Genomic DNA, 5,571 nt, shown 5'->3' on the forward strand with positions numbered 1-5,571 from the left:
CAGCGGCGGCCTTATCCATTGCGAGGCTCTGGGCGGAAGATCTTTGCGAGGCCCTTGTCCTTTGTGCAAAGTATGTGAATTGAAATAGGTATTTCTGATGATTGACGAGAAATGCAAAAGTTATAAATAAATAAATTTAGAGTTTTAAAATATTATATTAGAAGATTTATAAAAGTTAACAAACATAAAGACGACTAATTATTAATGATGATAAACTAAGGTACATAAATGCCTTAAAAGATATACACAGGGATTTAAAAATGATGTTTGCGGCTTTTCCTAAGACTAAAATCTTTAATTAAAGCAGAATAATCTAACGAATGAGCTACGTCATTTTCAATTGAAAGAATAGCAAGGGCCGAAACCCGGTCTTGTGTCATCGAATTCCTCAAATATGTTTTAATAATTTTTAACCTCGAAAAACTCCTTTCTGCAGACGCAACTGTCACAGATGTGGTGGCAATAATTCTCAGGACTACTTCCATTGTGGGGTACACTTCAGTTAAATTTTTTTCTATTATATATTTCAGCACCGAGATAATGTCGTCGTTTCCTTCATAACACGGATAAACATATTCAGTTCTTCATAGAATTCACGTCCATCAATATCAGATGTTTCTGCTACTGTTGGAGATATTTGCAAGTCGCTGCATTGCTTCAAAAGTTCACAATCACTAATTTCCTTTAATCTTTTTATGTTATACATGAAACCAAATATGCTTTCATGATGTTTAAGTGCCTCAAATCTAGGTTGGAAGCTTGCGTGCACATTGTCGACAATGACATAAAAATAGTTTATTTTGAAAATCTCTTCCGCAGACAATTCAAGAGCTTCATCTTTCCGGTCATAATCAAAATTCGTTCTTTTACGTCTCCTTCTCACGACTTTGAACTTTCTATCAATATCATTTTCCTCGGCTATTTCTCTCGCTGTTACCAAGGATGATTGGAAACCATTTTCCCGATAATTATCAAGCCAATGTGTAAATGCCTCTAGGTGTTGTATAGCCGCATCTAGGTGCATTTTTTCGCTCTGCCAGATTTTACTTATAACATTTATCTTTGTAAGAATGTCATACCATACGACGAGAGCAAATTCGTAGGTAGTTATTTCCTTTTCTACAGAATGGCATTCACTAACCAACTGACAATCTGTTGTATTTTCTGTTAAATCCTTCAAAGCATCACATATATCGCTTAGTTGGTATTTAACGGCCTTCACCGATTCTACTCTGCATTCCCATCTACTTTCGGAAAGTGGTTTTAGCGATAAGGATTTTACATGTGCTTTTAAAATAGCCCACCTCTGACTCGAGCCGGCAAACAGAGTGTACAGCCTTTGTAGCAAACCAAAAAAAGATTTTGCTTGAACACAAGAGGATGCTGCATCTCCTAGGATGAGATTCCAGCTGTGACTCCCACAAGGTAAAAAAATAAGCAAGTGGATTAATTTCAAGTATACGTTTCTGGACACCACTTTTTTCTCCACGCATATTGGCTCCATTATCATATCCTTGGCCTCTGCAGTTTTGCAATGATATACCCAACTGTTCTAGCTCTGTGATTATGTAATTAGTCAAACTCTCAGCTGTGGTTTTTTCGACGGCTAAGAAGCCAATAAAATGTTCTTCAATGTCAGCTGTATTTGTATTAAAAAATCTTATAATAATTGACAGTTGCTCAACACGAGAAACGTCACGAGTACAATCAAGAATAATCGAGTAATATTTATTCTTTATTATTTTGTCAACAATTTGAGCCTTCACGTGACTTGCCATTAATTGTATAAGCTCATTTTGAATATTTTTTCCGAGATAGTGGTCATTAGTCGTCTTGTCTGTTACTTGTTTTAGGTGAAGTCGCAACATTGGATCGAATCGGGCTATTAACTTTACTAAATCTATAAAGTTGCCGCTAGTCTCACTTGAATCTGAGTCAGATATTATTTTCTCTCTATGACCTCTGAAGGCCAAATTGTGAGATGCTAAAAAATTTACAATTGCAAGTAGTCTTTCTAAAATATCTCTCCAACGCTGCCTTTCTTGTTCAATTTGATTCTGGGCTAAAGAGTCAATAGTGGTACAGCTTTTTAATCCGTTTTCTAAATTTAACCATTTCAACATACAATCTTTGTGCAGTCGGCTAGATTCATGAGACTTTAAATAATCACCCAAGTGTTTCCAATCACACACTCCTTCACTGGATCCAATTCTTGTATTTTCTAGTCCGAACAGTCGACACGGAAAGCAGTAAACGGCATCCTTCGTTTGTGAATAAATCATCCAGCGCCTGTCAAGTTTTTCACCATTAGCTAATATTTTACTGTAATGATATTCGCTGAATCGTCGTCCGTTATCATTTACGGGAAAAAAATCTTTAACCCGGATTGGACCTTTTAATACAATCTCAGTTCGGTCTACATCAGTAATTGTTAATGGCCACAAACCTGGGTCATTCTGAGGATTCAGATTTTCAATTCCGCCAGTCGTGGATGTAGACATACACTTAGATACGCAGGGCCGGCCATCGGGGAGTGCGGCGGATGCTGTGCACCGGGGCCCCACGATTGAGGGGGTCCTAACATTGTCAAGAATGCACAAGAAAACTCGACAATATTCCTATCGTTGCACAGTGGGACCAAATCCCAAAAAGCTGGCCAAAAGTCGAAAAATAGAGTTTAAGTTCCGGTAATTTCTAGTCGTGGGTTCGGTTGGATAAGAGTCCGAAGGTCGAATTCTAGACTTTAGCACCCCCTATCCCTTATACTTGCTATTGTAGTTTAGTTGAAAGGGGACCCTCAATCGCGCTAGACGCGTCATGCAGTAAGCAAAGATTTCTACGCTATATTCAAGAGGGTGCCAAATCTCTAAAAATCAATCGAATTTAAATTTAAAAAATGGAATTTGCAGCTGTAAGTAAGTAGAATATCATTATGTGACACAAAATTGATAATAATACTTTATGTGATAACAGTAAACGAATGATTTGTACGAAAATGAACGGAAGATTACAACAGAAAATTTTAAACATGTAGAGAAAAGTTCATAAATTCTGTAGAGTTCTGCGACTGGACCGATCGCATGTTGTAGATGGAACTATTATTGAATGAAAAAATTAAAACTAGCTGCAACTAGCTGCAACTGTGTCATTGGTGCCAAAACATAGTTTTCTGAATTTTGTACAAATGACGCGGAATGTTTTGCTCTTTTTCTTGAATTTGTCTGTGTGTTTTGAATATTGTTTGTATGTAGCATATAAGCTTGAAATCAAACTGTGGCAAGCGCATAGTGATAAAGAAAATAAAGAAATATAATTCTGAAAATCGAATATACAGAAGGGTTTCCTTATAGAATTGGGTCTAATAGTCGATCAACCAAAGCCTGGTTTCGGTAGCTCGAATGATGAGAATACCGCTCGAAAATTTTTCGAAAACTCAAGCATTTATGCTGCTATTACAGGGGTTGATGAGGACTCGATTAAGCGTTTCCGTGTCATATTGCAGACAATTTCGTGTGGCCACGAAATCAATTTCATAGAATTTCATGATTGTGCCTTACAGACAGCTCGTCACTTTATGCAGTTATATCTGTGGTTTCGCGTGCCAACTTCGGCACATAAGATATCCGCACAACTTCGGCACATTTATTGATTCATGGTGCAGAAGTGATAAATTCATCGGTATTGCCAATAGGGCAGATGTCCGAAGACGCTCAAGAGTCTACTAATAAATACATTAAAAAGTTTCGAGAAGATTTTGCAAGAAAAGTTCCCGAGTGAAAACAGTGGAAGACACTATTTTACGCCTATTATTAATATCCGATCCGTTTATTTCGAGTTTGTGCGAATTATCTCGAAAAAACTCAAAGTCATTCCTTCCAGAAGCAGTTTTATTGTTAGTTGCGCCATGTATACCAGCAAGTACAGGAAGCTCCAGCGATTTCAAAGTTGAATCATCTGATTGTGAATCAAATTATTCTTTGGATGACGATGCATGAACTTTTAATCAGCTGATTGTGTTTTATCGTATTAAACAATATATGGATTTATTTTGTACTTTTTCTATAAAAGTGGTTCGTGTTAAATCCGCCGTTTTGTTTTTATTTCAAATTTTGACTTCGGATTCGTAATCGGCGATCCCAAAAACCCTCGAATACTGACTTACAACCAAACTGATAACGCTTTTGACTTTTGGCCAGCTTTTTGGTATTTGGCCCCACGATAAAATGTACTTTTCGTCATACTGACAACGCGTTGTCAGTATGACGAAAAGTACATTTTATCGTAAACATTATTATTGTAATCTCTGAATTTCGACAATCTTCAAACTAATTCTCGGCGATGCGAATGTTTAGTTTTTGTTATTTGATTCGGGAAACTCCCGATCTTTACTTTTTTCCACTCCCAAATATCGAAAAATGATTTCATGGGATTGTTGCATAACATAATTGCTAATGTTTGTTTAACTATTAATTCCGGGAGTTGCGGTAACGTTTGATCAACGATCCTTGACTCTATAAGCTTTGTTGCATCTTTCGGATTTCTAGTAGACGTTTTTTACGTCTTTCCACTCTACTCATCTAACATGTCAACGCTTTACTTTATTTTTATCTTCTCGTTTTTCTGTCCATAAGTTATGATGAAGCCTTTAATTTCCTCTTGTCGGCTTTTATTCCAACGAATTTGTATGGCTTCGATCATTTCCTCCGTAAAAAATTGTTTATTGATAACGTGTCACATGGTTGCACTCCACTTACTAATAAGAATCCAAATAGCTACCATTAATACCAATAATAAATTGTATATTTACTACTGTATCGAAAAACTTTTGTGCCTTGTTAAGTTAGCGTGGAAGAAAACACACAGAGGAAAGAAATATTAAAATTCCTGAAATGCATTCTGGGTAAAATAAAAAGTTCTTGATTGGCTAGTAATTACAGCGTCTGTACATCTGATAATTCCTAGAAAATTGAGGTGTTTAGACCGGATATATATTGAAATAAAAGAAACAGAATAGTAGCAATGTGTAAATTACGATTCAATCTTGTGTTTCTGTAGATGTGAAATGTCATTACTAAACAAAAAATAATAAAGTTTTTTCAATAAATTTTAATTTTAAATAAATTACTCTACAAATGCAACATTTTATTTTTTAAAATGCTTACAACAATCCTATAAATGTAATGTAAAAAAGTCAGTTTTTCAATTGAATACTTAAATAAATAAATAAAAAATATCTGATTTGAATGTTCGTGGCAACGTCCGGACATTAAGGCCCTGTACACACTAGGCGTTTTTCAACGCGCGTTTTAAAGAACCAAGAGTTCTATGTAGCCGTACACACTCAAACGCCAAGCGCGCGTTTAACGCGCGTTTATAGAGTTTTGTTAAAACGCGCGTTTTGCGAGCGCTTTACGGGGGCTTTGAGATATATGTGCTGAAATGGAAAACGATCATTTCGATACTGATCTATTTATTGATGATATCTAAAAGACACCAACCATTGTCAAAGGATTTTATAGATATTTTAAAAGAATTAAAAAACTTGAATTTATTTTGTCTTAGTTTTGGATA

The 5,571-nt window shown here is 35.8% G+C and overlaps 1 pseudogene; it reads right to left on the reverse strand.

The window, feature by feature from the left end:
* Nucleotides 1-526: 526 nt before the first annotated feature.
* LOC111622915 lies at nt 527-2,419 on the reverse strand (annotated as a pseudogene).
* Nucleotides 2,420-5,571: the final 3,152 nt, after the last annotated feature.

This window comes from Centruroides sculpturatus, unplaced genomic scaffold, assembly GCF_000671375.1.
Source record: "Centruroides sculpturatus isolate CEXI.00-Female unplaced genomic scaffold, Cexi_2.0 scaffold229, whole genome shotgun sequence".
NCBI classification, from domain to species: domain Eukaryota; kingdom Metazoa; phylum Arthropoda; class Arachnida; order Scorpiones; family Buthidae; genus Centruroides; species Centruroides sculpturatus.